Source organism: Coenobita brevimanus, chromosome 91 (genome assembly GCF_032717465.1).
Source record: "Coenobita brevimanus isolate Jiangsu-jjx chromosome 91, ASM3271746v2, whole genome shotgun sequence".
Classification (NCBI taxonomy): Eukaryota; Metazoa; Arthropoda; class Malacostraca; order Decapoda; family Coenobitidae; genus Coenobita; species Coenobita brevimanus.
The window spans coordinates 15,304,231-15,316,730 of record NC_137044.1 but is presented as its reverse complement, the minus strand read 5'-3'; the positions used below and the strand labels follow the sequence as shown (position 1 = coordinate 15,316,730).

Genomic DNA, 12,500 nt, shown 5'->3' with positions numbered 1-12,500 from the left:
ACTGATGGGGAAGGGAGAAAGGGTGAGGTTGGGAAAGTAGGAAAATGATACAAAGGGAAGGTGAGGCGTAGGAAGAGGGAGGAGAAGAGGAAATGGGGAGGAAGAAAGAGGGGAATGCATGAGAAGGACACTGGAAAAGAAGGGAGGTAAAAAGAGAGGAGAGAAGGGAAGAGAATGGGATAAGGGGAGATGAGGAAATTATAGAGAATGAGAATGGGCGAAGCAAGGAGAGGAGAAGGGAGATGAGAGAAGACATGGAGGGAGAAAGGAAAGAAAGGAGAGTGTAGGAAGAACGGGGAGGTTGGAAGGAAGAACGGGAGTGGGGAGGATAGGAGAACGTTGGGAGAAGAGGAGAATTAAATACCACGAAAGACCACTAAAAACACATTCAAACTTCACAAACTTACTCGCAGCTGCAGAAAAGAATTTGGTTGCTTGAAAAACCGTACCAGAGTTTTTCCGATCACACGGCATTCAAGGATAAACTATTAAAATCACTCCATCTCCCAGTGAAATCTGATAATGTCACACGAGATGCCCTGGACATTGCCTGAAGGAGACGGATTATGTAAAACGAAAGAACATCGCACGCACACACACACACACACACACACACACACACACACACACACACACACACACACACACACACACACAATTAAATAAATCCGAGAATGACACGAAGCATAAAGCAACGGAACGAGACGAATTACTAACGAGAAAAAACATAAATTTAAAAAAAAAGCATAACCTCCTAAAAATAAAATAAAGCACAGGTGGACCACTGTGTACTTTCTTCCAACAGATCCGTCCCACACAGAAAATACTCACCAAGAAAGTAGATTAAAAATATATATGTAGTGCATCGAAAAAAATCATAAAACAGAAAATAAAAACAACCCACTCAAACCGAAAAAAAAAAAAGGACCCATGGAGAAACTTGAAGAGCTAAAACTTTCTCTCCAAAACATATCAAAACTGCACAAAGCCAGGAAGAAAACTGAAAAAAATAAATAAAAGGAAAAACATATAAGGCACAAAATTACTGCTTGTGCTTTTGTCCACTTTGGCTCGTCAATCAATGTCCCACGAAAGTCACAAGAGAATCATTAGTTAAGGATCAGGTGAATTTTGTACCAGGATGAAACAAGGACGAAAGGTTAGAAAAGTCACAAAAGAAGTTCTCGATGTCGTAAAGAAATGTTGGGCCGAATGCCCTATCACACACACACACACACACACACACACACACACACACAAATGAGGGGAGAGACACCTAAATCAACCCGTTATAAAGAGTAATACACCCCAAAATAAAGACCTTAAAAAATAGATACCAGGAAAACTGCAAAAATACGGCGAGGCGAACCACTGTTTACTTCCAAACGTCAATCAGTCTGGGAATCCTGACTTTTACGATCCCGCACGAGGAACTAAGGAACGTGCCTGGCTTACGTTCCTTCAGAGAGAGAGAGAGAGAGAGAGAGAAATCCTTCAGACGGGGAGAGGGTAGAGTAGAGGTAGCATGTGCAGAAAAATTGCTTTGGTTGAAATAATCCCTGGCTGAGCATTTAGGGGAGGCTGTGTGTGTGTGTGTGTGTGTGTGTGTGTGTGTGTGTGTGTGTGTGTGTGTGTGTGTGTGTGTGTGTGTGTGTGTGTGTGTGTGTGTGAGAGAGAGAGAGAGAGAGAGAGAGAGAGGGGGGGGGGAACAATCCTTCGCTCAGAATGTGTCAAAAAGTTGGGAATCTTTCAAGGACAAAAACCCCTTCCATCCCAGTGACGTCCCTTAAAGCTTTTTCTTCCTACACCCAGATGATTTTATTCAGCTTAAAGAGAGCACCCTGGAAGTGAAAGGGTAAAGGAGGGCTACATCTAAACCCTCAAGCTTGAAAAATCACTGGCAAGGTTTATAAAATCGTCTGGAGATAGAAAAATTACACAGCACGTCATCAAATTCAGTGGGCCAGTCTTCTTACTATGACTTACTAGTATTCTTTTTTTTATTCGAGATCGGATGCTATAAAGGAGAATTTAATTAAGGAGCACGATGCATCTCTCTCTGTCAGCGAGATAGGAATAATTTTTAACCAATTAATTTACCAAAAGGTCTCTAATTGAATTAATAAACCCGCCCTTCGTTAGCCAAATAGTTGTGACCATACTAAAGAGTGAAGTACACACACACACACACACACACACACACACACACACACACACACACACACACACACACACACACACACACACTCCTCTCTCTCTCTCTCTCTCTCTCTCTCTCTCTCTCTCCATTAGGTAACCAGAATAATTAATGTCCACCGTGAATCTGTAAGTCCAATTCTCATGAACTTTTCACGTCCTCAGAAAACAAACTTATTTTCGCATGCACGGTTTCTGAAGACTGGTGTGGAACAGAGAAAGAGAGAGAGGGGTGGGGGGTAAATTGTTAAATTACCCCTAAATACCAGCCATCAATAACAGACAAGTTGGCTGATACACCGATAAATTACCAAATGGAAGTAATATGTCCGAAAATCAGTCATATTTACACGCAACATCACGATAATAAAAAATCTCGATGACGCTGATAAGGAACACGCATACCCTGTAACCCCTGCCTGCTACATGGGGTGGGGAGTGGGGGGGGGTGGCTGTTCCTCTTTGCGCACCCCCTCCCCTCCTCCCCTACTTCCCCTACCTCCATCCACCTCGTGTTTCCCTACTCCCGTCCCTTCATCCACCTCGTGTCTCCTTCCTCACTCCGCGTCCCTCCATCCACCTCGTGTCTCCTCCTTCACTAGAGCGTACGAAATGATAAACTGTATTGCAATCTACTAATGAGGTCAATACAGCGGCCCAGCACTCTCGGCATTGATGCTGTTTGAATATTTACATCATATATCGTTGTTATTTAAGTCGTATTCCGGGGTGGCTTTGGAGAGGATATAACAGTAGTAGTTGTTTGTTTAGCTCGTGGATCATCCAAATGTGAACTCTGCTGATGGCATGCTAAAGCTGCTCCCTCCTGCAGTCCACTATCCTCCTTTCAGAGTATAGGGAAGGAGTTGAGAGGTGTCAGTATAACCAGACGCCATAGTTGCCCAGCAAGGTAGGTCCAACCGCGTGAGGAAGCCCCTCCCCAGTTACCTCCACAAGTCGTAATCTAACTTTAGCGATCTATCCTGCCTACTGTATCTATGGATTCTCGTATATGTTAGTCATTACAACCTATGCCGATGTTAAAACGATATAAGCAACCCACAAGGGAACAGACAGATGTAATGAGTAAACTAACGCGGTACGCATTCCTGCCGTCTCCTGTGTCACCTGGAGCAGCCGGTCTAATCTCTAACTTAATGTCAAATTCTCCGCATATTTCTACATTATTTCCTATGTAATCCTTCGTCCAGGCACAGTCTTGAACTTATAAAACCATATCGGTGTAATACTGTAATAAAATACTCACGTTACTGTGAGAAATGAATCGGCGGCGAGAGCAGCGACCACTTCACACACAAGGTAACACGTGAGTGACCGACGACGACGATGCCCCCGGTGTAGTTAGGAGGCTGTTCTCTCGACCTCACATACCCACCACCACCCCGTTGCATGTCGATATATTTTCAATGTTCCGATCAAACTGTGTCTCCTAAACCAACGTGGTGATAATGATTTCGGAAGAATAGCCCTAAATACACCCCACTGTCTTAGTATACGATAGTAGAAACACAGGTAAAGCAAGAAAAACAGCGAAAACACCTTCAGAACCCCATCCTGTACACTGCATCTTCAGATCTCAAAAATCGCAGCAATTCAACAAGTAAGAATTATCGCCATTCATCCTGCGCCACTCACTAGTTAAATACCACAGTAGTACCGTATTTTAAATGTACTTGAGGGAGTTTAAATGACTTAGAGATTAAAGAGCAAGTTAAAATTCTCCAGGAAGTAAACATCTCGGGTGAGTTGAAGTCGCCAGCCAATCAGCGACGAGGTGGGAGGGATATGGAGGGAGGAGGGGAGGGGGGGGTAGCTCTCCACGGGTAGCTCAGGACTCTTCTCGAAAAATGTGATTAGCTAAGCGAATTATCCTCAATTTCGTGACTAAGTTACTGACGCTTTATTAAAACTAGTGGAATAAATAACTGGTTGAGAGGCTAAATTAGTGGGTGCTCTGACAGATTTAGGAAGGTAGAAGATGATCCATTACAAGTGGAAATGTTGGGTGAGAGAGATTGAATGTGGGTTGTGTGTAGAACGAAACGCTAAAAAAAAGAATTCAAGCTCTAACCTGTGTCTTTCTCTCACCCAACGTTGGAAGGTAGAATTAAGGAGTACAGATTATGAGACTATTCCAAAAGGTTTATATTACACTACACTGATATTAACAATGTGATTTGCAGACGGGGAGATGGTCGAACACTGACTTTGTAGTTTAGGAAGCTAGCTAAAAATGTGTTAATTCCACAAATTATCCTAAAGTACTTGGCTGATCTACGTTATTATGACTAGTGAATTAATTAAATAGGAAAGCGAGAAGACTGTGTTACTGACAGATTTATGGAGGGAAGGAAGGAAGGTATAATTTTGGACTGGTAGTGTAGAAAGCTTGTTAAAAAAATGTGATTATGCCATTTCGCCTTAATTTATCTGGTAACTCTCTCTCTCTCTCTCTCTCTCTCTCTCTCCAAGCCAATTTGAAGCTATGTTTCTCTATCTCTCTTTTCTCAGTCTCCTTTTACCTCGCTCCCCTTCCTTCCATCCTTCGCTTTTTTTCTCTATTTTTCTTTTTTCTTTTTCTTCGTTTCTGAGAGCAAGCCTATCCGACTGTTCCGTTCTTTTTTTTTTAATTTCTAGTTGTACGTTTTGTTTTCCACTCTCTCTCTCTCTCTCTCTCTCGCCATTATTTTCCTAGTTATTGAATGCTCTACCCCTCTCACATATTTCTCAGATTTCATTTTATCTCACTCTTTGTCTTCTTTCTTTATCCATCACATTGTTATCCTTCTACGTTATTTCTTTTTTCGTTATTCTTTCAGTCCATTGTTTCTTCTCTTTCTCCATTCTCTCCTTCCAGTCTTCTTCCTTCCTGCGATCCCTCTTTTACGTACCTCTCTCTTTCTTCCTTTCCTTAATTTGCTTTCGGTCTGTCTTCTTTTCCTCTACAGCTTCCCTTCCTTCCCATTTCCCACCTCTTTCCTTCCTCCCTCCTCCCATCCTCCCTTCTTAGTATCTTTATTTTTCCTCCCTTTATCCTTACTTTGTCGCTCTGGTTCCTCTCCCACCCCTTTCCCTTTCTTCTTTTCTCCTTAATTCAACCATCGCTACTCATACTTTCGCAATCTTTTTTTTTTTTCTGTTGCTCTATTTTACCTTTATAATTTTCTTCTCTTACCATTTCTTTTCTTTTTTCTTCCTCCCCTTTTTGTTTCCATCATGTATTCATTTGTTTCTCCCTTCACTGTTTCCGATTCATCATTCTTCTCCACTTCCTCCATCCTTCCATCCATCCTTCAGCCCTTCCTTATTTCTTTCTACCCTTCTTTCATTTCCATCCTACTTTCTACCTTTTTTGATATTTCATTCTCCTTCTCCCCTACCTTCCTCCCTTTATATTTTCGTTTCTTCCATCCCTCCTTTCGTCCCTCAGCCTTTTTTTCTTCTCTACCTTCTTCTAGTTTCTTCCCTCTCTCATCCTCCTTTTCTTATCACTTTTTCTCCTGTTTCCCCATCCTTTCCTTCCCTGTAAAGCGACCAGCCACCCAGATTCCAACTCCTCAATTTCTTCCCTTCGTCTTATCTCACACTTTACGATACAACGCCACCCTAACACACACACACACACACAAACACACACACACTCTCTCTCTCTCTCTCTCTCTCTCTCTCTTTTTCTCTCTCCACCAATCTTACGTTTCTTCTCGTCTCCCAAACGACACAACTAAATTCCAATTCCGTCTTCCCTCTTGGGTTTCTTTCCCCTCTCCCAAGGCCACAAATGTTCCTACCCCTCCACCTCTCTCCCCTCCTCTCTCTATCGATCCGTCTATCTATCTATCTATCAAGTCTTTCCAGTCTCTCTATCTATTTTCAGTCTTCCACACAATACACCCCACATTCACATACTCATTTTTCTTCCAATCTTCCAAAGTCACTGAAACTCCCTCCCTCCTCTTTTTCTCCATCTTCCCTCCCGCCCTTTCTCCTCCGCCCGTCTCTTTTTCTCCATCTTCCCTCCCTCCAGTCCTGTCTCTCTCTTTCCTCCAATAGACAGATCCTGGCAGGTAAAATCTCTCTCCTCGAGCACCTGTGTCTCTCTTGTCTCAGGCCATCCCAGATTACAACAAAGACATTCTCTCTCTCTCTCTCTCTCTCTCTCTCTCTCTCTCTCTCTCTCTCTCTCCACTCTTCCTCCGCCCACCCTTTCCTCTTTTTTTCTCTCCATCACTCTTCCTTCTCCTTCCCTCTCCTCCCTCCTTTCCTCTTTCATTTCCTTCCATCCCTCTTCCTTCCCCCTCCCTCTTTTTTCCCTCACTTCCTCCTCATTCCCTCTCCCTCCCTCTCTCCTATCTCTCCATCCCTCCCCCTCCCTCTCTTCTTTCTCTCCAACCCTCCCCCTCCCTCTCTCCATTCTCTCCATCCCTCCTGCTTCCTTCCACCTGTCGCTTTTGAGGAATCATTGTAACAGGGGACCAGGTAAGCGAGAGAGAGAGAGACAGACAGACAGACAGACAGACAGACAGACAGACAGACAGACAGACAGACAGAGGGAGAGAGAGAGAGAGAGAGAGAGAGAGAGAGAATAAACAAGATGGAAAAGGGAGAAAAGAGGAGGAACTGGAGGAAAGCGAGGGAAGCTGCGGAGAGAAATGGGGGGAAATGAGTGAAATGAAGGGAAAAGGTGGAGGGAAGGAGGGAAGTGGAGCATGGAGGTAGAAGAGGCAAAAAGAAAGGAACTGGAGGAGGAGAACGAATAAAGAGGAGGGAAGTGGAAGGAAGAAGGGGAGTCAAAGGAAGAAAGTAAGAGAGAAGAAAGTAAGAGGGAAGTGTAGTAGATGAAGGAATGTAGAGGTCAGTGGAGCAAGGAGACAGAGAAGGAGAGGGGAAAGGAAAGGGAAGAAAGTGTAGGGAAAGGGAGGGAAGGGGAAGGAGGGAGGGAGGGAGGGGAGGGAAGGTAATTAATTGGTGGACTTGTGGGGGATTTTGGCGGTCAAGATTGTGAGGAGGAGGAGGAGGAGGAGGAGGAGGAGGAGGAGCAAAGTTGAGGAAGAGAAGGACAGGAAGGGTGGGGGGAAGGGAAATGAAAGGGAGAGGGAAAGGGAGAGTAAGAAGAGGTACAAAAACAGGTAAGGAATGACAGAGACCAAGGAAGGGAGGAAGAGGGGAAGGGAGAAAAGAAGGCGGAAAGGGCAGGAAGAGAAAGAAGGAAAGACAGGGGGAGAGGGGAATGAAAAGGAAGAGGCAGAGACAGTAGAAAAGAATTAGAAGAATGAGAACAGATGAGAAGCCAACAGAGGAAAGAGAGGAAAACACACACACACACACACACACACACACACACACACACACACACACACACACACACACACACACACACACACACACACACACATGGCATTATCCTTTTCCCCTTCTTATAACGCAGGAAGTTGTGAAGGAAACGAGGTGGAAATAAAGGAAGGGAAAACAGAGAGAGAGAGACAGAGAGAGGTAAAAGAGAGACAAAGTTCACATAAGCTACTAAAGGAAAGTTCAGGAGAGAGAGAGAGAGAGAGAGGAAATTAGAGGGATGAAAGTTAGTTAAAAGAATCCCAGTACAAACTCAGAAGCGAAGCGGAAGTAGAGAACATAATCAGTGGGAGGAGGAGGAGGAGGAGGAAAGATAATTTATGACGGAACACAGAAAGTGTGAAGGTTAAGATGGGAAAGAAAAACGAGAAGTGAATTAATAGGACAAACAAAAAATTGAATAGAAAAAGAAAAAGAAGAGATGCAAAGAAAAAGAAGGAAAGAAAAAGAAGCATAAGAAAAAAGGAAAGGAAAATGGGGGAAGGGAGACGAAGAGAAAAGAAAAAGATTAAAGAACGGGAAGTGGAAGAAGGGAAGAGAGGAAAGTAGGAGGATGACGAATTAAAGAGACGAAAGGCGGAAGCAGAAGAAAATAATGAAGGGGAGAGAATAATGAAGAGTTGAGAAAAAAGAGAGAAGGGGAAAAAATTGACGAAGGATGAGAGAGAGAGAGAGAGAGAGAGAGAGAGAGAGAGAGAGAGAGAGAGAGAGAGAGAGAGAATAAACGCGGAAGAAGGAGAACAAAGAACGAAGAAGAGGAAGGAGAACATGAAGAAGTATGAGAAGTGGAAGAAGGAATTAAGAGAATGCAGAAGGAGGAGAATTATCAAGGAAAGCGAAAGGAAAGAGAAGGAGAGGAAGAAAAAGAGAGAGGAGAAAGGAAAGGGTTAGGAGAATGGAGAAAGAGAAAAACGCTGAAAAGAAGAAAAGGAGAAAGGAGAAAAAAAAGAGAAAGGTTAAGGAACATGAATAAGGAAATACAGGAAAGGAAAAGGAAATGAGAAAGGGACGAAGAGAGCAATACAATAAAGATATGACGAAACCATGATTAGGAGGAGAAAGGAGAAAGGCAAGAAGAAAAAACAAACAATGAGAGAGAGAGAGAGAGAGAGAGAGAGAGAGAGAGAGAGAGAGAGAATCATCCAGAAATCGCCAAGAAATCAACAAACAGAAATACAGAGAAAGTGCGAAGATGAGCCAGCTCGGGGCCTTCCATCACGGCCAGCACTTTTCCACACGTACTAATGGCCTTTGTCAATTAACTGCTTACATACGTTCCCCTCTTCCCCTCTCTTTATCCGCACTTTTCCCCTCACTCGCCTCCTTCCCCTTAGCCAGGCTTTTACCGCAGAACCCTCATGTCCATTACCGCCAAGTGTGCAGTCACTCCTTCCCCGCTGCCCTGTTCCCACACTCCAATATGCACAATTACTCACATCAATTGCAATTTCATTATTACTTATGCTACTTAAAATGTCACAATACCACTCACTTTTAATTTCTATATTGACTACTTAGAAAACACTTATCTACACCTCCAATTTTACCGCTTACTCAAACACTTAACAAGTAAATACCACTACACTGCTCTCATACTCTGTAACCTTCCATTGCACTGCTTCGTGACTAGCTCCAGATTCCAACGTTAATCTTTGATACGGCTCCGCACTGAAGATGAGAATGGACAATTTATTTCTCTATATATCCATGTATCTATCAATAGCAAGACGCCTTGAATCCGGAAGGTGATGACCACAAACAAATCGCTCCACGCCACCCAGTCCTCTGCCATCAGGTCGCCCTTTCTCCAACTCACACCTCTTTCATTCATATACCTTTCCACCACCCTTCACCTTATCCTCGGTCTCTTGACTATCCCTATCCTCTTTCACCTCACTCATATACGCTGTCCTAGTTAATGACTAGCACACAGGAGCATAATTAAGAATCGTCACACACACACACACACACACACACACACACACACACACACACACACAGGAGGAGCAACCACAAATATACATGCCCATAACTCATGCTTCACACACACACACACACACACACACACACAGGAGGAGCAACCACAAATATACATGCCCATAACTCATGCTTCACACACACACACACACACACACACACACACACACACACACACACACACAGCCACAACACCCCCCTCACACACACACACACACATTAAAACAGATGTACCTTTTCCAGTGTCGTGAAAAGATTTATATATATACACAGTGTGAGAGGCCGCGTTGGGGTTAAGACTTCCTCAGAATTAATGAAGGTTGTCCGTCACAGCCGACAGCTCCGTTTCCCCTGTGTTGGCTCTGGCTTCGGCCCGGATTATTGATGGGATTTTGATGGGGGGCCGAGAGAAAGAGGGGCGGGGGCGGGGAGAATGCGGGGCTGAGGGGACGGGGCAGGGTAGGGGGGCCGAGAGAGGAGAGGGAGAAGGTTAAGTGGCCATAGCTGTTGGGGTGGCTCGATACAAGAGTTTTTTTTCCTTTTTTTTTTTGACATTGACTCAGTAGCGGACTTTTTCTGACTCTCTCTATGTATTAACTACCTATCTATCTACATCTACCTATTTACCTCTTTCTACTTATCTATCAATTTCTACCTATCAATCTTCACATAACAGACTACACTAGGGATATTAATACCGTTGGCCGCAGTAATAAAGTTGTTTCTCCAAACATGATCATTCATGGTAAGCTAAAGTCTCTCTCTCTCTCTCTCTCTCTCTCTCTCTCTCTCTCTCTCTCACCTTAAACTACACATCATCGTACTGACAAGATTAGGGGAAAGGATTTAAACATTTTCCTAATAACTTCCGTACTCTTCCATTTTACATTTCCGACAACCTTAAGGCGATTTTTATGTCTCACCAACACCAAACGATTTTCCTATTCTTCAAGGAGACAAAACTGGAAATTTGGTCCTACAATCCTGATCAGTTACCTCCATCCAGCGAGATTCACTCATGCACTACAATGCCTATATATTTCTTTCCATAATTCTTTTAATCACTCACACATTCGTCGAGGGGTAGCATGCATTAATAAAAAACGAGACAGAAGTCCCCAGCTGCTCTCACACTCCAAGCCAGCAAACTCCACCTCCCACTCATCCTCATTCCACATGCACGCAAATACCTATATATTCTCGCTTTAACCATTCCTAAACCAGTAACTTATTTTTTTTTTACTAAATTATTCCTACCAATAGATTATTCCATTCGGGAAACTTCAAGACAGTGGGTTTACATACAGACTTCATTAACAAAAGGCATCTCATAAGGATCATAAAATCATCTAGAAGTAGCAAAAATTAACCAAAACAAGACGTCAAGCCGAATAAAATCGTCTGGAGGGGGCAAAAATAACTTTAAAAAGCCCGTCATCGTTGCTGCTCCTGCCCAGTTTCATCTGCACTGTGAACCCAGTGGACTGCTGGCTTAAACTACCCTTTTCCAGTCCACTATACTCCTTTTTGGGGAACAGGAAAGTACTCAAGGGACGTCTGAATAACCAGGCAGTGAAGACACCTAGTAATATCAGTGTCACAGCAAGAAGGCAGTGGATCCGCCTAGTTAAATCGGTACCACCACACGAAGGCGTCCCTCTCCAAACACCGAAGCTAAAATTCCCCATCTGGCCCCACAATCCCGGAGCAGCTAACTTCATCGTGCGAGTCTGCCTCATCCCACATGCACGCAAATGCCTATAAATTCTCGGCTTAATGGTCTCGCTGCGGGAATACACATTAATTAGGCCCGGACTGCTTACTTCTCGCCCTAGGGAAGAAAGCACCTTGGTAATATTCTTGGTCTCGGTCTTTGTCTCTGTCTCTCTCTGTCTGCCTCTTTCACTTTCTCAGTTAAACAATCTATCTATCTATCTCTCTAGTTATCTATGTATCATTTTCATGCATGATATTCCAGTGGTTAAATCTCTCTCTCTCTCTCTCTCTCTCTCTCTCTCTACCACGAAGAGATTAAACACGAAGACTACGTGGACACGGGGATAAACTTGGATCTTAATATTAGTCTTCCTTATCATACTTGAGTCTTAATCTCTCTCTCTCTCTCTCTCTCTCTCTCTCTCTCTCTCTCTCTCTCTCTCTCTCTCTCTCTCAAACGAACGAGAGTCAGGTGCGGTTTAAGAGGCGTGTCGTTTAGGTTCTGTGAATATACTTCAGAATGAAATGGTTAAAATCAATCGGAGCCATTCAAATCCAAACACAGAGGCAAGACAAGCAGACAAATACAAAGCCAAACAAGAAGAGAAAAACACAGAGACGGAGGGAAACCAGACAAACAGCTAAGCAAAGATAGAAAAAAAGCAACAAAATATGCAAAAAAAAAAAAAAAAAAGCAGACACAAGCCAAACATATCACCAACTAAAGAAACAAACAGGCAGACAGACAACCACACACACACACACACACACACACACACACACACACACACACACACAGAAACTACACATAACACCAAAGAGACAGGCAGGCAGGCAGACAGACAGACAAATGATGGGAAGAGAGGAGCAAAAGGCAGAGAGACAAATTGAGTGTGTGGGATGGGAGAGAGAGAGAGAGAGAGAGAGAGAGAGAGAGAGAGAGAATGTGTGTGGGAGGGCCATGAGGGAAGGAGGAGGAGAAAGAAGCAAGGACGAGATGAGATAAGGTGGGAGGGGAACTGTGTGTGTGTGTGTGTGTGTGTGTGTGTGTGTGTGTGTGTGTGTGTGTGTGTGTGTGTGTGTGTGTGTGTGTGTGTGTGTGTGTGTGTGTGTGTGTGTGTGTGTGTGTGTGTGTGTGTGTGTGTGTGTGTGTGTGTGCAAGGGGGGGGTGAACCAAAGTTTTCTCATCTGGCCCTGCCCATCACTCCCTCACCGTCTTTCCACCTTTTTTTCGTCAAATT

General features: G+C 43.7%; 1 protein-coding gene across 1 annotated transcript in view; it reads left to right on the top strand.

Moving 5' to 3' along the window:
• LOC145411973 (uncharacterized) overlaps positions 1-12,500 on the top strand; it is a 458,683-nt gene that overhangs the window by 130,575 nt on the left and 315,608 nt on the right. The window lies entirely within an intron of this gene.